We start from the raw sequence: 27,391 nt of genomic DNA on the forward strand, positions 1-27,391 counted from the left end.
TGAGTTCTGTATTTCATCTGACATATATTCAATCTCTCTGTTGTCTCTATACACAATTTGTTTCTTAATCTTTTTTATGTTTGAAATGTTTTGTTACCAAGTCCACATTTCTGATTGAAATGATTATTATTTTTTTAATTATAACCAAGCACTGTATTGATAGGCTTTAATACCACTCAGGGCTACTTTATTTCTTCAGCAATATTCTTGTCCACAGTAACAGAGCTGATGCTTATCTGATGAAAAATGATCATTCTATCCTATTTTAAAATTATCAAGATGTCAGTGTATATTGCTGTCATCGTATCATTAACGACATTAAGTCTATCTTGGTTCACAGTTCTTATGTTCAACATTCCAGAGGATTATTGTTTAGTGCAGCATGAAACTTTTCTTTCATCTTGGAGAAACTCTGCAGATGGACACTGTTTTAATGCAGCTAGATCTTCACACATAGTGCTGCTCCTGTTTTTACTTTGCTCCTCACCAGTAGTTTGTTGGACACCTTCAGACCTGGTGGACTAATCTTGCAGTGCCAGTCTCTAATATTGCTGTTTTATGTTTTCATGAAGCTTTCCTGGCGAACATACTAGAATACCATTTCCTTGCCTGCTGACGATACTTGGTGTGAACTCTCTGCCATGACCTGCTTGCCTTGTATGTTCATAGCTTTAGTGACATTCATTATGAGGAGGTCTTGGTCTGGAAAGGCCATTCACAAATAAGCCATAGAGTTTACAATTCAGAAAGATTAATATGTATTCCTTTACTGATCACAACTAAAAAATGTTGGATCTCTGAAAGAATAACTTACTATAAGAGTTGGAATGTTTATGCTGGCCTGTCTCTAATCTTACTATTATAGATTTAAGCAATAACCCACGCATGGGTGTGGGTAATGCTGGATTTACCCATGGTTGGTGTGGTTTGGTAATGAGGGCTAAGCCCGAGTGGCCAAACAAAGACAACCGTGGGTAAATCCAGCATTACCCACACCCAGGCGTGGGTTATTGCTATTATACAATGACATTATTTAAGAAGAAAATACTTACTTTTCTTCAATAATGGCATTGTATAATGCCTCCTTGCTGCCCTTCCACAGCTGTCTGGTATTCTGCAGCAGTTCTGATGTACTGCGCATGCGTATGCTTAAGCAATATATCAGCGCTGTGGGTGGAAGCAACGGAGAAAGCAAGATCTCCGTTGCTTTTTAGAAAGTTTCTCGCTATGTTAAAGGAGTTTAACATAGCTAGACAGCTTTAAAAAAAGCAATGGAGATCTTCCTTTCGCCATTGCTTTTTTTGAAGCTGTCTCGCTATGTTAAACCCATTTAACATAGTGAGACTTCTTCTTCTTCTTTCGGCTTTTTCCCGGTTAGGGGTCGCCACAGCAGATCACCTGTCTGCACATTGAATGGCAGTGGAGTTTTACGGTGTCGAGTTGCCAGCCCGGCGCCCAACCTTCCACAGAAGGCACACTCACACGCACACCTAGGGCCAATTTAGAGTGTCCAATCCACCTGCAGCATGTCTTTGGGATGTGGGAGGAAACCGGAGCACCCGGAGGAAACCCACGCGACCACAGGGAGGACATGCAGACTCCGCACAGAAGGCACCCCAGCCGAGGATCGAACCAGAGAACCTCTTGCTGTGAGGCGGCAATGCTAACCACTGCACCACCGTGGCCGCCCATTTAACATAGTGAGACAACTTTAAAAAAAAAGCAACGGAGAAAGGAAGATCTCCGTTACATATTTTTAAAGCTGTCTCGCTATGTTAAACTCCTTTAACATAGCGAGACAGTTTCTAAAAAGCAACAGAGATCTTGCGTTCTACGTTGCTGTAAAAAAAAAAAAAAAAGACATACTAATGGAAAAAGTCCGGGCGACTGGACCTTTTTCCATTAGTATAAGTCTGATTTACAATGTGCATGCTGACCAATCAGCTTGCACGTTTTGGAATATTAATTGGGGTCGTTGTATAATTGTTAATAATAGAACTTCTACAAATGCTTATCAGAATAAAGAATTAGAACATTTGAGGGCTATGGCATTTTCTCCTACACACTGTATTCACTGTGATGATACATAGGTTCACATAGGTTCACACAGAATGACCTAGTACAACTGAAAATTCATTGCTGTCTTCTCATAGGTAGTTAGGCTTCTTTCTCCTGCCTGCCTAATTATCTAATGATTTTGTAGTGTTTGGAGCCATGATGCTTTAGGTTTGTAAAATTTCTGTTTAGTCTAGTTAAATTACATAAATATTAATATGTATGTTGGCAGTGATTGTTGTGGTTGGTGTTTAACTGTTAATGATTTTATTAGAGATGATTCTGATTATTCTAGTTATCTGCATTTTTATAATATGTTTCAGCAACTGTATATATTATTCTAATTAATTACTTATATTTTATTGCATACTGCAAAAACAATATTAACATTTTTACTGTTTTGGCTTTGCTTTTCTATTAAAATTGAGTTTGTAGACATTCATAACAATTTGGCATTTTGTCATGTATATGTTTGATGTAATGGTACTGCTGTATCTTTCTTTTTTATGAGTAAACGTTCTCTTTTCTGTTCTTTCCTTTCTATCCATCTCCTTAGTGAATGTATATATGTACATCACTGCAAAGCCATATTACATGAGTTTAAAGTATGCACAATTTATAAACTTAATTAGAAATGTAAAGACACTTTTTTAGAGAATAAGAAAATACTCTGCATTTCAGGAGATGATGAAGGCACAGATATTAAATCTGGAAGAGTGGGCATAGGCTGTGGTCAACCCTATGTGTTTCAGAGGGGGAGACACCAGATTTGTAAACATGCTGAGTATGTATGCAGTTGTAGGAAAGTCATGTATACCGCTATGTATATTTTCCACAGGTATGTCATATGTACAAACATAAAGTGATCATAGCAGAGGTATGTTCCTGTTGTATATATGCATGTTCTATACCACTGTTTGCAATCAGAACTCAGGGCCTCACATGGGTATTCAGATATACTTTGCTTTGTGTTGTATAGTTACAGACTGGACCTCTGCTATGGAGACATCTGAACAGTGTGAATGAAGACAGCATGCTGACATCAGCAGCTATGCAGGGTATGACAATGATGCTGACTTACAAATCACATCACAGAGAGATGACACACAGGCATTTCCTGTCTACCTTCTCAGTGGTCCTTCACCTCTTGTTCATCATAAAGGCACTGCCTTACTCACAAGTGAACAGCAGCCTGTGCAGTGTAAGTGGTCACCATCCCTGTTGAGTGGGGAGCCCACTGTAACTGACAACACCAGCACTGCTGCCCTTGGGGCTGCAGATGTATCTGATGTGAGTATAACCATCATATGGTAGCTAGCTGGGTTCCAGATGATGTCACATGTCTAAGTCATCCCCTCATATGAGGGTGGCACTAGGCCTCAGTTAGTAATGTGCAGGTCCATCAGATGGGCACAATACTGCTACCCATCTCAATTTGCTGATGACTGGTAAAGCGACTGGCACCTATAAAGATGTTTCTTACCACTATTAATGTCTCACTGAGGACCTGGACTCATAGGAAAAAGCCATGGTAGTTCTCACAAAGACCACTGTGAGATACATTGCTGGGATTGCCAGCTCTGTGAATAAGCTACCAAGTTACCCCCACCCTCTCCAATAGTGTTTTCTGTAGTTGGGGCCAGGTATGTACATCATTTGCCCACATTTTTCATATTGGTAGGCCATCACAGGTTATAGGTTCTGCTTCTCCAAGCCTAGGAGATACCTCACCAGAAAACTCCTTAAAGGTACTTTTTCCACAGTAACACAGCATTTCCATTACAGGTGGTATATAGTCCTGCCAATTCTAGTCAGTACAGTGGTGGCAGATCAGACTAACCTCAGGAACAACACCCCCCCCCCCCACTGGTGATGACATGGCTTTTACAACATTGTGATATCATCCATATTACTGTGCCCCTTAGTTCTTGTATAAATGACTCAGTACTCTGTACTGTGACATATATGCTACTATTCAGTTATTTGCCTAAGTATATCTATATGGCATATAATTAGTGTGTGAAGCCATACTGCTGTATGTATAGTTATAAACTTATCTATTTTGACATTGTACAATTTAGTATAATTGTATTGTACATTGTTGATATTGTTTAACTTAAAAGATTTTGGTTGTATTGCAGTATTGCATGTACTAGAGATTTTCTACATTGGCCTTTGTTGAAATGAAGCCTTTGTGCCCAGCCAGACATCCCTGGTCAACAAATTAAAAATAAATAAATATATATATATATATAAAAATAAATTAACAAATAAAATAATCTGTGTAACTTACACTTCCTTCCTTCATTTGTGGTGTATGTGGAGATGATTAATGCACAGTGTAACTCAATCACACAATACAAAGCAAATATTTACTTTTATCGCATGCTTCATGTTTGTTCTTCCTAGCACATCAGTGTCACTGTGTGCTCTTCTTGGGCCCACAGAACTGGAAAAGATGCCGCCACTTTACCTGTGCTGCCATCTACTGTGCCTGTCACTATCTGCAGGGTGTAGCATTGCTGCGGCTTGCAATCTCACAGTCTCACCATTACTGAGGGATGATTTTAGTGGTTGATTATAACAGTGGCTACAGTAGGTGACTTAGAAGTTCTCAGGAAGGAGTCTGGCTTACATGCTTTCAAATAATTATACTATGTAGCATGTAGCATTTCATAAGCATTGTACAGACCTTGGCAGGTACATACTGCAGCATCCCCCAGATGGGTCTTGGCACTGAAACAGGGATTTCAGTATACTGAACATGCTATCTGCAATGTTTTTTTTTTTTTTTGCATAAGAAATTTTATATTAGAATTCAACCATGTTGTGTGGGTTTTTTATTAGTGTCATCAACCCAGCTCCAATGGGTGTCCTGCGCCACTTGAAACTTAGTGGGATCATATAACAGGAGGCATGTGTACACACTCACTCTCACTGTATATGTGTATGAGTACCACATTATCTGTAGTTACCAACTAGGTGATCTTGAGGCAATATAGATGACTTGATGTCAGATGTGAGAATCACACACACTGCCAAGCTGCTGTGAAGATTCATGGATTATTAAATTCTGCACCTTGCATGCAGCCTGGCTATTGATAGTGTTGTAGCCATTTTATTGACATAATGTATTTCAAAAATAAGGTAAGTTGTTTATTGCCATATGCCTATAATCTAAAGTATTCAGTACTTCAAAGATGTGGGCTATCTCATAAAAGCCATGCAAGGTGGTACCTCATTTTCCTGGCACACTGAGGAAACAGATATGCTCATCTATATGTGCAAGTAACATGTCAAAATGTATACTGAGCATTCTGCAAAACAATACCTGTGACATGCCCATTGTCTCTTATATTTATGTTTAGAAAATCTGAGTGTCTGGTATTACCTCTGTTGGCAGTTTCAGAGAATGAAAAAACATTAAAACCTTTTCACTAAAACTGCCTAAATCAAAAAGTCCAAGGAAGTTTTTTCCTCTGCAATCCCCCAGGTGGCAGGACACACCTTCACCCCAAAACTTATATACTCCAACTCTGGAGTCACACACCAGTGGAGAAAATGGAAAACTCCAATGTCCTAAAATGTAGTTTCAGCAACTTACATTGACCACTTTATATTCATCAAAACTATTTCAGGAACCTGACGTGCTCCCATAAGTGCAGACATACCTTAGTACCCACAGAAGTTTATGCATTCCTGTGCAGCACATCTCGTGTAAGATAGTATAAAGCCTGTATCCATTTAAAAATTGTCTATCAGCTGTTGGTCAGCTTTTGGCATCTGTTGTTTCTGTTCTTATTCATGCTGTCTGCTGCTGGATCATACTAACAAGTAAGAGGTAGCACCACTTATAAACAATATGTTCTCAGCAGGAATGCTGTTGCTGTATTGAGCACATTTTTTGCCACAGCTCTATAAATCCCCACCTCTTTTTTGCTGATTCAATGAAATGTACTTGCTGTATGCCTATTCTACCCTCTGGCTATGATTTTATATTATTTATTTTATCTCTACTTTGTTTACCAACATGGGCCAATTTCACTTTCAGTCTAGGGCAAGAGCAGGACATGGGATAGTGCATGGAAACAAACAAATATGATTATAGAGCATAAAAAATATAAACATGCACAATATACAATGGTATAGACAGACAAAGCAAAGAAAATAAAAAAAAAGCAATGAAAAACAATATATGATTATAAAGATAATGACAAGGAGAGGATATATACTGAAAGGATAGGATAAGTACAGTATAACTGCAGAAAAAGATGAAAAAGGTGTATAATAAGGGACTGTGGAGAAATAATCTTGCAATTCGTTTTAGACAATTTTGAGTAAGACGGAGATGAAAATGTCTGTTTTATGTACAGTGTAAAGTAATGTACAATATATCAGTGAAGGAGGTAGGTAACTTTAGGGTTAAGTGATTGGATACATCAGTTTGATTTAAGTTATTGATAGGTTAGACAAGCATGTGCAGTAGCTTTTCTTCCAAGAATGCTTAAGTTTTCATCTAAATTTGCTGTAGCAAATGGCATTTCAAAACTTATAATAGTGTGCATACTGCCAAATGTAATTGATGGTAAAATATATAGACTGTTATAACCCTTGCTAGCATAAATTAACCAAATAAATGGAATAATGAATATCTTAATGACATTTAGGAAGCAACACATAATTAAGCATTTCATATCTGCATTTTATCATTAATTTAAGGCTGAACTGACCAAAAGATATTGCCATACTTTCAATGTGAAAGTGAAGGTTGCAATCCAAATGTATGTTCCTGCAGCATAAAAAGACAGCTTTCTTACAGCATACCACAAAACCATGCACAAAAACACCAGCATTACATTAACTATGTTATTAGTTGAACAAAAAAAAAATGAAATAACATGTAGAGTCAAACATACAAGATGCATATTCAGCATTTGAGCAACAGACATTTGAGAATTGCTGAAAAAAATATGTAGAAGCTTTACCATAAGTAATAAATATTGGCCAGAGACTACAATGCTAGCAAATACCAAGCAATAGAAACTATACTAAGGAAGGGCCACAATGGATTAATATTAGTATGGCACACAAAAAGACATATAAAGCAATTAAGACTTGCAACCAGATGATTACCTTCTTTTTTCCCACCCTAAAGCCTCTATGCTTGTACCCAGTGCTCCATTTTAACACTTTCCAATATGTCCTCATGTTCTGCAGTGTGACCAGCAGCAGGAGGGTCTCTTTTTAGGGAGAGCACTCATGTACATGGGACATTCAGGATACTCACTCCACAGTTCATAGGTTCATAGGTAAGTACTAGGCTATTTGCCGGAGGGCATCTATAAGCCTAGCCAGAATGTATTGGCTCTCACCGCCCCCTTAGATTAGTTCATTGTACTTCGGTCCAGCAGAGCCATATGTTCCCTGTACCTCTGTTTTCTGTTTCCCATCCACTCGTCAAGGGTTCTCTTGAAGAGTGTTAGTGAGGGGCTCTGCCTAATGTAGATTGGAATCCTGTTCCAAAGCATGGGGAGTCTATAGGACAGGAATCTATCCCTCCAGCATGTCCTATTTATCATTGTGGTGAGGTTTAGATCCCTAGAGCGTGTGGCTCTTGGTGATTTGTTTTTTTTTAGGTGAAGCATGTCCATCAATTCTGTGTTGGACATGGCCTTGTATGTCAGGCAGGGATCTCCTCTGAGTAAGCAATATGCAACTGAGTACAGCTGGAGTTTCTTCAGTCGGGCTACAGAGGGCATATGTTTGAGGTCAGTAATCCTCTTGGTGAGGTACTTCTATGGTCTTTCCGACTGTTGCAGGTGTCTTGTAAGGTACATCCCAAATGGGGCATTGTACTCTATGATGGGTCTGATGAGTGATGAGTAGAGGGGCACAATAACCTCTTTTGTTCTAGATGCGAACCCCTTTGTGATTAGGTAGGCCACATAGAAGGATTTTCTAACCACCTTGACAATATGATTATCAAAGGAGAGATTACTATTTACTTGGGTCCCTAGATCCCTTATTACATTTTCTGTATTTAGGGGGCTACCATGTATGTGGTAGTTCACGGGTACTTTGTTTTTTTCCAAAGGGGATGACTATGCACTTTTTGGCATTTAGCTTGAGGCCATGATTTTGACACCAGGTATCCGTCTCAGTGAGACCCTTCTGGAGGATGTCTGTATCAGCTGGAGAGTCAGTTATGGCCCCCAGTTTGCAGTCGTCTGTGAACTTGGTCAGCCATAGTCCTCCTGTGCTTGCCTGTACCTCTGAGAAGTATATACCAAACAGGAGGGGTCCCAGGACTGAGCCCTGGGGGAAGCCACTTGTAACTGGTTTAGAGTCAGACCTAGAGCCTGCAACTCTCACAGTGTGGGTTCTATCCATGACAAAATTGGCAACCCATCTAGTGGCGTACAGGTTTATGTTCAGGCTGGTGAGCTTGTCTATAATACTAGAATGGGGAATGGTGTCGAAAGCCTTTGCGAGGTCTAGGTAGGCTATGTGGACCTCCTCTCCTTCAACTAAAGCCTTGGTAACTGTCTCAAAGAAGTCCACCAGGTTTTAGGAGGCATGATCTGCCCTTAACAAAGCAAAACTGGGTAGGGTCCAATGTTTGGAGGTTCCCAATGTCTCTGTTAATGAATTTCATGATGATGCACTCCATAGCCTTGCAGACCAGGCTAGTCAGGCTTATAGGGTGATAGTTCCCAGGGTCAGTTGTGGCTCCACCTTTGTGGAGTGGGATAACTGTTACTGTGTGCCACTCTATGAGTACATAGCCTGTATAGAGGCTGAGTTTGAACAATGTGTTTAGGTGAGGGGTTAGTTAATTTTGGAGCTCATGTAAGACACAGCCTGGGACACCATCTGGTCCCATTGAAGCTGTATTTTTGGCTTTGGATAGGGCTGTTTTAACCTGTGTGTCAGTGATTGCCGGGGCACTACATATTTCTGGTATAGTTATGGGCCCTTTAGGGGGTGAGAGGGAGGTGAAGTTTGCACAAAACCTGTCTGCCAGAATGTTGGCAATATCAGTCAGTTCAGTGTATTTTGTGCCATTCTGCACTAACTCAGAGCAGATCTGAGAGTTTCCTCTTAGGTTCTTGACATAGCTAAAGAACGCTTTGTGGTTTTCTTTGGAGTCCTTCGCAATTTTTCTTTAGAAGCTAGCCTTGGATGATTTTACGAGGGAGCGTAGTTTTTTGCTGATAATGATCAGGGATTCATAGGTTCATAGGTTCATAGGTTGGTACTAGGCTATAGGCCCTAGGACCTATACAAGCCTAGCCATAACAATTCCCTGGCTATTTCTTCCCACACTATTTACTTCCCTGGACCCCTGTCTAGCAGGGTGACTGACGTGATCCCCGGGGTGAATTTCCTTTCTCCCATCCAGTCATCAAGGTTCCTTTTGAAGAGGGCCAAAGAGGTGCTCTGCTTGACATGTATGGGCAGTGTATTCCAGAGTCTGGGGAGTCTCTGGGTCAAGAACCAATCCCTCCAGCATGTTTTATTTATTGTGATGACAAGATTTAGATCCCTGGAGCATGTGGCTCTGAGGGATTGGGATTTCTTTAAGTGTAGCATGTCCAACAGCTCTGGGTTTGACATGGCCTTGTATGTTAAGCAGAGATCGCCATACTTGGCCCATATCACAGCTGTAGGACTCTAAGGAGACATGCCTGCAGCAAACTATGGTGTGAACTGGTCACTATTGCAGCTGCCTGGTAAGGGATTTATTTTTCTTTTCTTGACCAATTTCCCCACTCCTTGCAAAGCTACTTTCAGAGGCTTTGTGGCAATGGGATGCCTACAACAATCACCTTACTGCCCCCAGTCATAGTACATTCATGGAATCAGAGTTTTCTTTGCTCCCTTCCCTGCACATTACCTCCTTGAGTCTGGGCCTTATAGGCCCATGTTCTGAACAATTTCTGCTCACCAGAGTAGGTACTCCCTTGCTTCCTGTTAATCCGTAATATGCCTAAGTCACTAATTGAACCCAAACTCTGGGGCAGAAGTAGTCAGGGTTTCATCTCTATGTACTACTAGAATGACAAACCAGTTATTACACAGCTTTGAAACAGAATTACCTAACAAGGGAGGCAGCCAAAATATATATGCATGTCTGCATGAGCATGTGTGTGTGTGTGTGTGTGTGTGTGTGTGTGTGTGTGTGTGTGTGTGTGTGTGTGTGTGTGCGCGCATGTGCACTTGTAAGCCTTTTCAATAAAATATTTAAAAAACAAGATACATCTGTAAAAGAAGATCAGTGAAACATTATTCATTATTGTGGGTCTTGGCAATAAGCCAAGAAAATAAACTTAAAAACTTTAAAATAAACCATGATCCAGTTCTCTGTATGAAGCGTCAATTTTTCTGTATTTTTTTAAATGTACCCTATATCTTATCGTTCAACAAATGTGAAATGCATAGCCTGAAATTTTAATGCCAATAGGTAGGCAAACTTTTTTTACTAATATTAGTGCCTGCTAAATGAGCTCTCATTTGAGATATGGGTTTCTGTGATAAGCATGATAAATGTAAATTTCCCATAACTTTCAAAGAGTACTTGTGTAGCTATTTCCAGATACATACCAATGTATTCCAGAGTACATTAACAGCTACCTTGTGGTATATGCAGATTTAATACACTATTTGTGTTATCTGGTAACTCTTGTACTGTTTCTTCTAGGTGATGTTATACATCTTTCACAGTGCTACTTCTAAATCCTTTGAAAAATGTTTAGCTGAGATATGGGCCAAGTATGGATATCTGCTGGAATGACAAGAAATCTGATACACCCTGCCTATCTATTCATCATCCCATAAACTATACCTACAGATGTAATGTAATACTAAGAGAAATATTAAAAAGCATGATGACATATACTGCAATGCGTTTCCTTCATATACTACACTGTCCCTATGGCATGAGCCATAGTGCTGTGTGACTTCTTGTTCTCTGATTGACTTGCTGATCTCTGTCTGTATTTGATTTTTCCCAACCTCCCACTTTACTACTGTTGTGCTTTTAAACTCGGTGGCTTTTGAGATACCTGCTCCTAATATGAATCTGATTTTGGACACTCCTCCCACTCTCATCTCAGCAGCTCATTCTACTGAGCACTGAGAGATCAACTGGGAAGGCCCTTCCCCTTAGTCTATTAAACTTGAATTACATTCTTTTTCCTACCTTCCAGCTTACCAAAAAAATACCCTTTATTCATCTGCTTTGACTGTATTTGTGCTTCTTCCTAATTTATTTAACTTTTTGTTGCACGTTCAGTTGCATTTAATCTGCTGCATCTATTATTGTTTGTTAGCAACCTGATTACAGTGTAACTATTATTCTAACCCCATTAGTTCTGATTTAAGCACTTGGGCTCCAAGCTAGTTATCTTACAAAAGGAATGTTTGTAGTCTACACTCTTGTGGCAGGACAGGATAGCTTACACCCTTCTGAGCCGGGAATAGCTGCTTGGAGGCTTATTGTAACTGTTATTCTAAAAGTGTCTTGGTTCTGGTTTAAACACCTGGGCTCCAAACCATCTATTTTACATTAAGAAAGTTTCTAGTCTGCACTCTTATGACAGGAGAGGATAGTATCCACTATTCTGGGCTGGGAATTGCTGGTAAAGGCTTATTGCACTTGTGATTCTAAGTGTATTTTTTTTCTGGTTTAAGCACATTGGCTTCAAACTAGTTATTTTACATTAAGAGAATTTGTGGTCTACATTCTTGTGACAGGAGAGGATAGCCTATGCCCTTCTGAGCTGGGAATTGCTGGTGTAAGTCTTAGTTTGCCTTTATTTGATTGGTGGGCTAGATTGTTAAAAATTAAAATTTCTGTGCCTGGGGCATTTGGTGACATTTGGTGACCATGTTAGTTGAGAAGAAGAGTGTTGCTGGTTTCTGCTACACTCTACAAAACCTAAGACTTACATTACCATACATTCTTTCAGCATTTGTGTTTCACATTGCTTTTGTCACAGCTGCATTAGTTGAATGTTTATGTGTTGATTATCTGCACCTTTCTGACCTTTTTTACAGTATTTAGTTAGAACTGCTGCTCTGTGCAGCAGTGCCTTGCAGTGATCTGTATAATCACCAATATCGCAGTATTATTCCCCCTTGTAATCAGTGTAGATGCTGATCTCCTGCAGTGTAAGTTTCCCTTAAAAATATCCTTACTGCCTAGACAGATTTTTTTAACTAGACCATCTAGTTTCCACATAGCTGAGTGCTGCTCATCAAGTTCCTTGCCTTATTGACCTATCCAATATTTAAATTTCCCTCACTTCTGCCTAGATGACCAGCAGCCATAGATATGCACTTTCCAATTCTCTCTCTGTAGAGAATCTGGTTGACATAGGTATTCTGAGGCATTGTAGCAATTGCCTCATGCACACAGACAACCGCCTTATTTTTAATAAAACAGATAACGTATGCAAGAGGTGTAAACACACTTTAACACTGGTGACACAACTCTCTCATACAACCAAAATGAATCCTTTAGAGGTTGTCAGCAACACTTGCACCACTCCTACAATGCATGGTAAAGACCCTACCCATAAAACAACTTATACTGAAGCACTTGCGGGTAACCTTCCTGCTTATGCTGAGGCACTTACGGGTAACCGTCTTAAAACACTAAGACTTCCTGCATAGCACAATCAAAAAAAAAGGTGCTCAGTCATAACAAAAACACTCAGTTAAAATGCCACCCACAGCTACACCTAGTAGCACTGTATCCAATGCCTCTACTGCTAAGCCCTTAAAGCAAACCTGTGCATAGCCACATTTCCTGGATATTGGTGATTCTATAGTAAGGCACACTGTGCTCCCCTCACCAGACTGAATAATGACACAGTCATGGTTAGCTGCCTTTTTGTGGGTAGGATCCATCAAGTCACACAGGCGCTCAGGTGATTGAAACACATGTGACAGTATGACTCTGTCATAGTCCATGTGGGTGTTAATGACCTGAAACATACCTCCCTTGACTATATGAAGGCAGACAAGATCAGGCTTGCTGATTATGAGTTTCAGGCAGGTATAAGTCTAGCACTGAGCAGCATACTACCTTCTCTAAGGATGATGACAAGTTACCAACAGAAAATGTATGATTTTAACAATTGGTTTAGCTTCTGGTGTCAGTCCAAGGGAGTACAGTATTTGATAGCCTGGGAGGACATGATTGACAGACCAGGCTGCTTTGCCAGTGATGGTCTGCATTTATCCCTTCTAGAATTTTGGATATTGGCAATGACCTTTTGTTCCCCCATAGTGCCTTTTTTAAACAATGACAAACTGATAAACATCTCAGCTTAACTGAACCTATGAAGGAATATCTGAAGGTGGGACTGATAAATGCTACAAATCTTAATAAGAAACTCCACTACCTGCAAGCCTTCCTTTCCATGGACAGTGTAGATATCTGTGTAGTAACGAAGACATGGTTTAAAGTTGCTGAGAGTACCCTAGCAATGCAAGATTATAATGCATTTCACACCTTGAGACTAGCTACTGCACAGGAGGGAACTAAAGGTGGAGGAGTCTTAGTCTTTATTAAAACCAACCTCATATCCAGACTAGTTAAAGTATATGACTTATTGGAACTCATACATGTGCAACTCACCATAAATAGGGTCTCATACCATATTCTTTCAACCAACAAGTCCTCCTCCATGTCCCAGGAAAACCATATTACCTATTTCAATGTACTAGTGTCCCTCACCATTCAACCTCATACAATATTCATAGGGGATCTCAAGTAGCCCTCTATAGATTTGGAATCCTACGCCACTTCTAATGCACAAGCCCAGTGATTCCTAAACTTTGTTAATACCAACATCCTGTAACAGATGGTCCATTCTCCTACCAGCATGTCTCAACCGTCCAGATTTTTTCAGACTGTCCAGATTTTTGCCTCATGTTTTTGATTTGTTCCTCATAAAATTGTAGTTTTCTGGCAAATCAGTGAAGACTGAATTCACTAAATAATGACAGATATTTGAGTTTCAGACTTTATATCCTTCAGAAAATGCATGGAAACACAAGCCTTTTTTCCAGCAATGTTCTAAGTTTATAAGAGTAAAATTTGTCCCTATTTTGGGCCTTTGATCCTCATTATTTTTGGTTTTGACCAGATTTCTTGTTCTAAGAGGTTGAGAGCTATGCGTGCCAGGGGTACAAACATACTTGACCTTATACTCATGAACATGGGGGAGTGATGTTCCTCACTCAATGTAATGTCTCCGCTCATCAGATCTAACCATAAGGCAGTATTGCTTGAATTAAAAATTAAATCTGGGGATCCAGAAAAACCAAAAAAGACTTAAGGAACTATGCCAAGACTAACCTCTCCCTACTAAGCAATACCTTGGCTAAATTCCAAACACCCCTAAACCCAGTAAACACCATAGGATACACTGAGCTATTTACAAAATCTCTGTACAGCCATAGTGATAGCTGTACAGAGTGAGCTGTGCCCAATCATATTAAACATACGACAACTTCAGAAGACAAGCTACCCTGGTAGAATCACAACATCAATTGGTTAAATAACAAAAGAAAAAAAATCTTGGCCAAGCATAGGAGGACCAAAGCCATACATACTAAAAAAGCCACTTGACCAATCTAAACAGGTAGCTAAGAGGGTTCATTAATACTTCAAAGGCTAAATTTGAAGAAAAAAAATAGCTTCTCAGGCAAAGGACAGCCACAAAGCTTTCTACAGCTATGTCCATAACTTCAGAATAAATGCACAACAATGCAAAGAACTTATTGTAAATGGCATCACCCACACTGAACCGGAGGCCATTGCCAACCTTTTTGCTGACAGGTTCAGGCCCCCAGCTCATTAGCCTAATAGCAATGTATGAATCTATAGAACTATGAATACGGCCTTGAATAAGACCCAGGTGGCCCAGATTTGAATTACAGTCTATGCGCAAGAATTGTCAGTAGCTGGTGAAAGAGTGTTGCAGCATTACCCAGTTATTTACCTGGGTAAAAGGGGAGAGATGTGAGTCTTGGAGTACTGATATCATCAATGACTTTCTGTAGACAATCAATAGTGCAATGTTTAACAAATCCCATGCTCTAGCCATTGCACACTCATCTTTCATGTGTTGCTGACTATGTACGGGCTTAATTAGACCCTTCACAATGACTTTCTAGGTAATAACCATGCTATTATAACTTCTGATGATACAAAAAATGAATGCACAAAGCCCGTTTGACTTAAATATGGTCTGCAGGTAAGGTGTACCAAAAAAAGGTCTATAAAAAGGCTTTGCCAGTACACTGGATATCACTCATTTCTTACCAACAAAAGTTACAGAATATGAAAAACTTGTAACATAGCTAATCCTCGAAGTTTAACTTGATGTGGACTCAGCTGTGTGAGTTAAACTGCTTGGAATCCAACCCACTGAGGCAATTCAAAATTAGGTGTTTTTTTACTGGGTGACAAGAACACCTGCACTTCCAGTATGGGGACACAAACTGTTGCACCACTAGAGCTTATCTTTTAGACTCCACAGTTGCATAAACATGAAAGGGGAAAAATCTCCAAAATTTAAGGAATAACCATACGTGCAAATTTGGAAATCATACCTGCTATTATGTGCTACTGAAAACAGCAATTTCAATGTTCAACTTTATGGAGCTGAGAATCACAGAATGCATAATCAGGGAAATGGTATAGCTGGCAGCTTGCAGCTCTGACTTATATGTCTTGCATTACTCATATGTGCTCAGATGGCAAGGAGGCAGGGCAGTCACTAATGCCCTTCAAAACAACATTAACGACTCTTGGAAAATAGTTATTGATGCAAACAATATCAGTGATACTACTGCAGCTCTGATATCTCTGACCATAAATAAAGGATAAAATGCATCATTTTAAATCACAGTCTCCCCACTGTCAGACACCATGCTGATCCATTAACAGAGAACATGTAAGCCATACTCTGGCACTCTAGTGCTAGAAGTTGTAATCACAGAGTACTAACCCTGCTGTGAAATGATATACCTTGTAGTAATCTATTGTGAAGTATTTGCTTCTTACCCAGTAGCATTATACTTTACAACTAAAAATTAACTTCTTGTTTCACTGCTGTGTGATTGCTATATCTTTCATCCATGTTTCCTCACTGTATCTTTATGACATGATGGAGCAAGTGATTGACATTGTTTATGGAGTTAGATAGCCATTATATCTCTTCTGTTGTATCTTGTTTTGTGGCTGCTGTATTTTATAGGACAATAAACAGCAATAATATGCATTTAAATCAAGAAAACTGCCTTAGAAAGTCATAATTAGCAATAAAATGAACTAAAAACATAAGCTATAAAATAATACAAGCATATGGCAAGGGATTACAATTTCTTGTACAACAAAGTATTTTCTAAAAATACAAATTTTATTCTTAATTTAACTGCTGCTTGCAGAGGTTATTGCATAGTATCCTATACTGTCTAGGTAAATATTCAGTCTCAGAAACTTAAAACACTTAGTAAAGCAGTGGGATTATTAAAAAGTGAGCTCAACATGTGTTCCTCGCATGGTATACAATACATGGGATTTGTTATCCTGCACTATGCCTTCAACATAACAAGTAATTCTCTAGAACCTGATACATTTTTAGCATAATATCCTATACTATGTAGGGCATGACTATCAACTTAAACATCTGTATGGTAAGGTCATGTATTTCTAAAAAAAATGTTTTTTTTTTGCATACTCAGACTACATTTGTCCATGCATTGCATGAAACCATCTGTTTAGCTTTCAATCACGTAATTTCAGAGAAGGGTGGATCTCAAAGCAAATCTCTGGAAAACGGTTCCCTTACTGTTGTTTGAGGTAAAATTGCTCCTATGTCAGTAACACAAAGAAACAAGATGAAATGACCAATGCAGATTATTGTTTTCCATAGGAAATCTTTGCTGGTGCAGTTTCTGTGTGTGTGCTGTCAATGATTCACTTGTTTTAGGATATTTCATGCTTGTCCAAGATGGGAGCAAAAGAGAAGTTGGTATATATAAGCTCAGGGGGGGTGCAAGGTTGCTTGCCCCACTACAAAAATCAATTAAAATTGATTTATTCCCCTTCTATGTTTTGCACATATTTTTTTTCTCATTTCAGCTGTTTGACTTTCTGGAAGTCTTATGTTTCACAGTCAAACCCCAGAAAACAAACTATTTTAATAAGGCATTATGTTTAACAGTCTTATATACAACAATACATGACCTTTAGCTTCACCATATACTGTACAGACTCTTCTCCCAGCCTTCGAAAAGGGTGACATGCACTTAGCATGCTTAAAAGTCCTATTCTTTCTGAAGTCAGTTCATGACTGTCTCCTACATAGTAGCAGTTGCTCTTCATATTTTAACACTCTATATCCCTCGCCTAGGCTCAGCTATGTTAACTGTATACAAACTCTTAGCAGGATTATAATGGTTTTATGATATTTTATGTAATGCAGTATACTGTATACACTGTGGTACCTCTTTGATTTAAAGAATGCTTACTTTCTGTTTTGCAGTGTTGAAACTGTGTAATAGTACTCATTAAGTTTGATATCATGCTGCCTAAATTGCATGGTATTATTCAATTAATTAAGTAAAGAGTGATAATATTAGTTAAGCTGTATTATGAACATGCTGTTTCTGAAAACACAAAGGGAGTTATAGCTAATATATTTACCTTTCTCCATTAGGACATTAAAATGATTACATGGACTGAGCATTTTCAAGGACCAGTTACTTTAAAAGCAGTGTTTTTTCAGCTATGAAGGATACAGTGCAACACTTGAATTAAAAGATGTAGAACTGTATTGTCAGTGACAGTTGTCAATTTATTCAAGAAATTGTCCCTTCCACATGCAAACATCTGTCACTAAAGTACCAAGCTACAGTCTTGAGTTCAAGCAAAATCGCAAAGGTCAAATGGCAGTTTTCCTTTAACGATACTTGGTACATAGACAGAAAGAAAAAAAAAAAAACATTTCACAGACAATTTGCAATCATTTCACTGGAGGGATTGAAAATGCATTTTCTGAGAAATCTAGATCGGAGACTGAGATATTGAATGAATATATTAATCCCTATCACACGTTGTTTGACAGAGATATAGTACTCAGAGAATGTCTTGAATCATTTGAAAAATTTAAGCACACATTGCTTGACATATTTTCTTCATCAGTGCACAGGGCATTGAATCTGTGCATGTATAATTGGATTTTAAATTCCAAGAGAAAGGGTAAAGTGTTTCTAAAATACTATTTCAAGATGGAAAGACCTGTTAAGAATGGGAAGGTACTGAGTGTAGATTAAAAGAAAGAGAAAGTGTTGGCAGGGGTTACAGTTTTCACATATGAAACCTGCAGTGATGCATTTAGTTTAGTGATTCAGAGACGTGGGGATGCTTTCTGTGAGGAAGTGCATCACAGATGTGCACATAGCATGCTTCTACAGATATTAAGGTGTACAAATCTCCCTGTGTTGGTAATGCAGAGAGAGCAATCTTCTATGCTCTGGCCATGCTAGACTACAAGCAGCTACAATGGCGTAATAAAGCATAAAGCTTCTAAAATGTTCAGAAGAAAAAGTGTAATAGTCTTATGCTAAAGATTGTCATGTATTTTAAAGCAAGTGTTTATTTTTGTTTGCCAAATTCTTTTCTACTATTGTCAGTATATATTCTCTTTATTGTGCTTTTAAGGATACGAGAGAAATTAAAATTCAGCAGATCTTGTGATTTTTGGGGCTTAGGGACTACAGAACATCTTTTTTGTTTAGAAGGGGGTCATGTTTATTAAATTCTGAAACAGCAGGAGTATAAAAATCCTGCCCTATGAGCAGATACGAGAGCAAGTATATTGATGGTATTCATAGTCCAGGGCTTCGCATACTCATAGCAGTGATCCACAAAGAGCAGCGCTATGATGATATGCAAATCCTGGACTGTCATGATTACTATGGAAGTGTGGACAACTTTTTTCCGAGCATGCCCCCACTATCAGGAATGTGTACCATGATTTATGCATAACCAATAGGGGGGACAGCTGCTACTCTGTTAAGGAGGTTTACACTTATGCATATGAATTTGATTAATAGACAAGAATCTATAATGAACTTATTTCCATACAAAGTATATAAGTTGGCCTAAAGTTATGACAGAAAACAGCCATTTTCAGTGGAATGAGGAGATGCAGGGAGAGCTGAGTTGGTGCTTCAACATACCTAGATATGTTTACTGGAGGTATTGCTAGGATAAATGTTTTATTTTAGTGTTTTGCATACCTGAACATGCAGGAGTGGCCTTAGGTCAGCTGGTGCCCTAAGCAAAAGGGCTCCACAGCGCCCCCCACCACATTACCCTGTGACCCCATCCTGGTCTACCTACTCAAATAAATACTGGAAAAGTGCTCCTGCTAGAGCGGCACCCTAGGTGGCCACCTAGTTAGCCTATGCCTAAGGCTGGCTATGTGAACATGTTACTGAAGGGGTTGCTTGAGTGAATGATTCACTTTGATGTTTGTACATACTGGGGCAGGTTACTGAAGGGGACATATGGGTGAATATTTCATTTTGGTGCTTATGCATACTAGGAAACATTACTGAAAGTCACTGGAGGAAATAATTAATTTGTGTGTCAGGGAATGCTTATGCAAACATGGTCAGACAGATGAAATGATTGCTGGGCAAAATAATTTATTGCATCATTTTAGTGCTTGTGCATACCTAATATAAACTGATGAAGGGGTTGCTGGGAGGAAATAATTAATTTGTGTGTCAGGGAAATTCTTGTGCATACTTGAACAAACAAGTTTGTGGACTGCACCTCCAATATCAAAGGTGGAGCATCACATTTAACAATGGATGTGTGCACCGCAGGGATATCGGACTATGAATAGCAAGACTGTATCATTACCATACTATGCTTTACACCATGTCTCATTTGTATCTTCTTAAGTTTTAGTCCTTGAGCATTAGTGTAAATGGCCTCTATGAATCGTGTCTTTGCTATGATCAGTCGTAAGCATCAGGAATACCCTACTGCATTTCCACAAGCAACTATGAATACTGCCATATATTTTGTATGCCAACTTAATTTCCACTGTTACATGCATATATTCCTTTGATTGTCCTTTTATGGACACAAAATAAACTAAAATTCTGCAGCTTAGGGACTACAAAGCATCTTTCAGTTTGGAAGGGGGGTATATTTACTAACTAGTGAAGCAGCAGAGGTAAAAAAAAACTTTCCCTGTTAGCAGATGTGAAAGAGCAAATGTTTATTTTTGTATGGCAAATTCATTTCCACTGTTACCAGTACTCTGCAGAGTGTCCTTTTAAGGACACAAAAGAAACTGAAATTCAGAAGTTTTTTTTTATTTTTTAGGGCTTAGGGACTACAAAACAGCATTCTATTTGGAAGGAGGGCATGTTTGCTAACTAGTAAACCAGCAGGAATATAAAATCCTGCGCTACAAGTGGGTGCAAGAGAGCGGACATGTTTCATGTTTACAGAAATGCAAAGACGCATTTTTACTTCTTTGCCTTTTAGGAGTATTGCACCATGTAGGACACAGTAAAATTTGAAAATAGTAAGCATTACAATTACAGCTTTGTTTGTTACTTTGAAATTAAATTAATGGATGAATTTTGTCTAAATGGTTTACTTGTTAGAGAATATTTGCATAAATGTATAAACTGTTTGATGTTATAACTGTCAGGAAAGGACAGTGCCAAACAATGCCAAGCACAGCAATCTCTTTCCTGATGTTAAAATCTTGAAAAACTCTGCAATATAAGCAGCAGCAGCAGCCTGTTCTAGTAATGTGACTCAAGTAGATGAAAAAGTCTGATTGCAGATTCATGACTAGGCTTTATTAGGGACCTCAGAGAGAAAATTGTAAATTCAGATATTCAATAAGTATGAGTTTTAATCCACAAGTAAATGTAGGTAATCAAACAAATGAAATTGCAGGTACTGAACAAGATACTGTTTTGAATTAAGCTAATTCAGTAGAATATTTTGATCAAGTGGATGTACTAATAAACTAAGTTAGTAACAGTTCTAGTTAAGCAATAGTAAAGAAATGCTATAGTATTACACAATAGACATTTCTAGAGTGAAGGAGAAGCACTTTTAGTAGAGGATGCTATCACTCAAGCTACCAAGGTACAAAATTTATCATGCTTAATAGTGAATGATGGAGAAGTATGCCCTTCTAGTAAGTTAAACATCTCTTTTCTTGACTAGTATAGAACAAATAGTAAGTGCAATTTAATTAAAAGCCAAAGAAACGTTGTGCCTAGTGTTGACAGAGAGCTACTTACAATCTCATCTTTGCAGGAAAGTAAGATAGTTAATATGAGGGATGGTATTAAGAAAATATATAAAATAGATTGAGGTATGATTTTGTTATAGTGGTGTGTGGATGTAATGATTTACAAGGACAGGACAAACAATGACTTATTTCAAATGGCTGTTAGAGATATAATAGTTCTGAGAAAACCTATGGTTTTCAATTAGTCTTTATTGATATTCCTTCAGCACCCTGTTTTCAAGGAGCTGCAAGGCAACAGGCAAGGTATTTTACAAATTTCTTAAGGCATGAGTCCTTATTAAATTCAGTACATGTAATGTTACTTTGGGAAATGTTTGACAATAAGGCTGCGTATTTTTGTAAAGACAAGTTGCATGAGTCATTTAGTAATGGAGTTATGGGAAAATATTTAACACAATTGATTATATTTTTTTAGATTTGATTCAATAAAATCTTTTATTTAAACCAACATTCCCTGGTATTCATGAAGCTTGCGCCAAGTGCAGGCATAGCATTAGCGTTCCAACACCAAATATGGCCGGCGAGAGATCCAGGTATGAGCTGTTCCCACGTGCTCTACCTGCGTACACTATGCCCACACAGCTCCCAGGCCCTGTATGCTAATTAACCCATGTGCAGCAGTGTAGCATGCAAATGAAGGTATGTAGTGATCCAGGAAGTGGTGCAGGTGTAGTGTAAGCATGCAGAAATGCAAACCATAAAAAACGGTTTACCTTTTTGCAAACATAAAATCAGAGCCATGACAGCCGACCAAACACATGTATTATATTGTTAATATATGCCAATAGCTAAATATATAGCCATTGGCATAAAAAACATGTACAAAATATAAAATGAACATTTAATATTTATATTCTGACTGTTGCGAAGTGGAAGTGCAGGGTAGCGGCACGCAAACGGGATCACAAGGAAAATAGAAAAATATAGAATAAAACTGCAATGTAACACAAACACATATCATGATTTCCCCATAATAGTGAATGGCAGGCACGCTACACCACACCATGGTGCAAGGGTTGCTAAGGGGCTGTGACAGTGTTATGCGTGGTAGCTAGGAATTAGTAGGCAATGCCATGCAAATGAGAGGAGTAATAATGAATCACAGATTCCCCGCTGGTATAAGAATGCACCTCACAGCATAGCATTATAACACTGAGGTGTGCCCTTGAGATAAAGATGACATCAAGAGAGGGGTGTGTAAACTTTGTTGTAAGCACATTGGAGCATTGCTAATCCAGTTTGCCCGTAGCTAAGCAAAGCTGCAGGACAGGGGTGTGTTGAACTGGCTATAGCTTTGCTTAGCTGAGAATACACTAGGTAACCGAGTATGCATGTGAACGGAGATGAAAACGTGCTTAAACCCAGTAAACAGGTTTGTGTGCACCGGAGCTGAAACAGGAAGGATATAGGAAAGAAATAAGGAAATGCTGCAGCAGGGAAATTGGAGTACAAATGACTAATTAACACCTAGGAACCTACAGTGGGCAATTGACAACAGCTAACAAGGCTGCAAGCATCTACCTGCAGAACAGGAAAGGGGAGGGGTTGTACTGCAAAGAAAAGAGTAAAGTGCCACAGAAGAACAAAGTGGATTTGCAGTATATCAGCTACAAGACACATTATGCAACACATGACTGGGTAGGGAAAGTACAAAATAAGAAAGACGGCAGGTGGATGCATGCCTGAAAATGGGAGGGGATCCAGGTTTAAAAGTGAATTTAAGGGCAACAGATTAATCAAGGCAGGCAACCATAACTCCACACTCAAGGCCCCACACTTGCAGTACTCACTGTAAAACCCATAATTAAGATACCCTGCAGCTGGAATTGCTGATACACCCCCAATGACATCAGCAGCATCCACAGCAAAATAGTATAAAGTGTGAAAGCACCTCACACACTTGTGTATTCCCATACACTCTGCACCATTGGTGTATACAGATGGGGAACATTTAGTATGTACATGTTAGGGACTGCCATAGGTTATCCACCAGCATGTGTTGGAGACTGAAGGTGGTTTGGAGGATGATGCACACAACCACCTCAGGCACCAGAGGAGGAGAAGAGTGTTCAGACCCAGGGTAACCTACCAGGGGCAACATGATCTGGAGATAGTAGAGCATTACAGGGTGGACAGGTACACCTTACAGCAACTTGTGGAGCTGTGCCGGCCACGCCTCAGAGCCTGAGCAAACAGATGGGAACCCATCCTAGTGGATATGAAGGTATGTGTAAGCCTGAGAATACTCGCTACAGGTACCTTTCAAAGGCAAACTGGGGATATCATGGGGATCTCACAGGCATCAGCATCCAGGGTACTTCAACAGTTCCTGGATGCCATGTTACAAAATGCCAATGAGCACATATACTTCCCCCGAATGCAGGAGGAGTTGGCCAGCAATATGCGTCTCTTCTACCATGTGGCAGAATACCCGGAGGTACTGGGTGCAATAGACTGCACGCACATGCACATCAAGTCACCACCTGGTAAGCAGGGTAGGAGCTACATAAACTGCAAGGGATACCCCTCCATCAACTGCCAGGTCATGTGCAATGCCCAGGGCATTATCATGGATGTGTGTGCTGGCAGCCCTGGAAGCTATCATGACTCCGACATCTGGCATGCCTCACAGCTGTATCAGGTATTTGCCAGGGGGATATCCCATACGGCCACCTGGTGGGGGATGCTGGCTATGCACTGGAACCGTGGATGATGACTCCCATCAGAAATGCACACACACCCATGCAGGAACGTCATAATGATTCACACGCACAAAGCAGAATCATCATAGAGCATGTGTTTGGGATACTTAAATTACGGTTCAGTTGCTTGGACATATCTGGTGGAGCCTTGCAGTACTCTCCACGCATGTGTGCCCACATCTTCATAGTATATGCCATGCTACACAATATGATCCTGCGGAAACAGCTGCAGCAGGGACAGAATGGTGAAGGCCCTCACAGCCCACTACCGTTGCCAAAGGCCCCACAGGCACAGGTACTCAGACCACGAACACCCTGAGCCAGCCCCAGTGGGCAGATGGAGGTGTGCCCAGTATGCCCATGCCTTGGCAAGGAGGGATGTATAGCACCCACACTGACAGCGTAGGCACCTAGGGACTGACACCTTTCTCCACCTGCACACACAGTAAAAATGAATGGCACACACACACAAGACTACCTGTAAATTTTCATGTATAAGCAGTCTACTGTGTGCATCCAACATAGGCAGCCCTCAGCTATTGCACACACAACTGCGATTGGCACAAGGTTAGTCAACACCTGAACAGTAAATTAAGCTATCAGCATGAGCTGATACTGTATGTATAGGTTCATGGGTTCATAGGTAGGTACTTGGCTAACTGCCTGAGGGCATTCATATGCCTAGCCAAAATGTGTCAGCTTTTGCCACCCCATTGATTCATTAGCTGTCCCTCTGTGGAGCAGAGCCAATGGTGGGATCCCTGGGGTGTATCTACTGTTCCCCATCCACTCTTCAAGGTTTCTCTTGAAGAGTGTTAGTGAGGGGCTCTGTATAATGTAATTAGGGATGTTGTTCCAAAGTATGGGGAGTTTCTGTGACAGGAATCTGTCCCTCCAGCATCTTCCAGTTATTGTTGTGGCAAGGTTCAGCTCACTACAGCTTGTGGCTCACTGTGACATGGATTCCCATAGGTGGAGCAGATCTATTAAGCCTGTGTTCAACATGGCTTTGTTGGCCAGCAGTGATCATCTCTAATAAAATGAGATGCCACTGAGTAAAGAAGGAGTTTATTCAGTATGGCTGCATAGGACATATAATGAAAAAATCCGAAGCATGACAGAGAAACACAAAAATCCAGGCAGAGTGGCAAACCCAACTAGTCCAAGTGCAGTGACCTGGTAGCCAAAAAATGAAAGTACTTTTTAATATTACTTTTTAATAATACAAGAATATATTTATATTTTCTTAAACTATCTAACAAATTCTCTTAGTTTAACATTCTTAAACATTTTCAATGTTCTTTAATGTAATCCTATTTTTATTGTAGTGACATTCCTTTATTTAACCCTGTTTTTGGTTGTGGCACTGTTTTATTTAATTCAAGTTTTTAACATACTACTTTTCAGCGATACCCTTGGCTTGGAGATGTTTTTTAATTGCATTCTCCTTTAATTGTATCATTCAGTTGTTATATTAAATTGCAATCCTTAACTAATTAAGCAATTTAGTGATTCAGAAATTACTATTTAATGTGTCACTCTACTTTCATTTTTTGGCTACCAGGTCACTGCACTTGGACTAGTTGGGTTTGCCACTCTGCCTGGATTTTTGTGCATAGGACATATGTTTGAGGCCAGTAATCCTCTTGGCGAGGTACATTCGTGGACCTTCCAGTTGTTGGATGTGTCTTCTGAGGTACATCCCAAATGGGTTATTATACTCTATGATGGGACTGATGAGTGATGAGTAAAGGGGCACTATAACCTCAGTAAGTCTAGATGTGACCCCTTTAGTAATCAGATGGCCTACATAGAAGGGTGTCCTAACTACTTTGGAGATATGATTGTCAAAGGAGAGATCACTATCTACCTTAGTCCCCAGATACCCTATTACCTCATCTGTATTAAAGTGGCTGCCACTTATGTGTTAATATGTGGGTGCTTAATATTCCACAATGGAATGACCATGCAGTTTGTGGCACTTAGCTGGAGGCCTTGACTTTGACACCCTGTGTTGGTCTCTGTGAGGCCCCTTGAAGGATGTCTGTGTCAGCTGGACTGTCAAGTATGGCTCCCAGTTTGCAGTCATTGCCAAACATGGTCTGCTATAATCCACCTGTGTTTACCTGTACCTCTGAGAAGTATATGCCAAACAGTAGGGGTCCCAGGACTGAGTCCTGTAGGACACCAGTCGTGACTGGTTAAGAGTTGGACCTGAAGACCGCTAGTCGTGCCATGTAGGTTCTGTGTGTAAGCCCGTTGGCAACCCATCCTGTGATGTATGGGTCTATGTACAGGCTGGTGAGTTTATCAATAATACCTGAGTGAGGAATGGTGTCAAAAGCCTTGGCGAGGTCCAGGTAATAGGTGTGAATCACCTCTCCCCTCATCTAATGTCTTAGTGACTGTCTGTATGATGTCAAACAGGTTCAGTAGGCATGAACTGCACTCAACCAAGCTGACCTGGCTTGGGTCAAGTGCTTTGAGGTTACCAATGTCTTTGTTAATAAGTGCCATGAGGATGCACTCCATAGCTTTGCAGACCAGGCTAGTCAGACTTATGGGGTGGTAGTTACCATGGTCAGTTCTGTTTCCACTTTGGTGGAGTGGAATAACCGTTGCCATGTGTCATTGTATGGGCGTGTAGTCTGTGGAGAGGCTGAGGTTGAAAAGCTAGCTTTATTAGGTGGGGGGTCATTTTGTCTTGTAGTGTTTGCAAGATGCAGTCTGGGACACCATCTGCCTCCATTGACGCTGTGTATTGCTGTTAGAGGGGCCATTTCCACCTGTGTGTCTCTGATGTCTGGGATACTGTACTTTTCGGGTATAGTTGTGGGCTCTTTAGGGGGTGAACTTTGCACTGAATGTATCTGCAAGGATGTTGGCGATATCAGTAGGGTCAGTATATTTTGTGCTATATTGCACCGGCACAGTGCAAATCTGTGTATTACCACTTAGATCCTTGACATAGCCCTAGAAGGCTTTGTGGTTAACTTTTGAATCCTTGCCTATTTTCCTGTGATGTTAGCCTTGGATGATTTCATGAGGGACCTACGTTTCTTACTAATACTGGTCATGGATGTCTGCCCTTCTTGGGATTTGCTGTTTTTCTGGACTACTGTCCTACTTTTGTTGTATAGCCTGTTTATTGCAGGGGTCCACCAGACTGGTGTCCTTGTCTAGGAGGAGTGAGTCTTGGTTTACCAGTGATGGCATGATCCATACATCCTTGTAGGTGCTTATAGAGTGCATTTG

Source organism: Protopterus annectens, chromosome 2.part0, assembly GCF_019279795.1.
Source record: "Protopterus annectens isolate FY-2018-M chromosome 2.part0, PAN1.0, whole genome shotgun sequence".
NCBI lineage: Eukaryota > Metazoa > Chordata > Ceratodontiformes > Protopteridae > Protopterus > Protopterus annectens.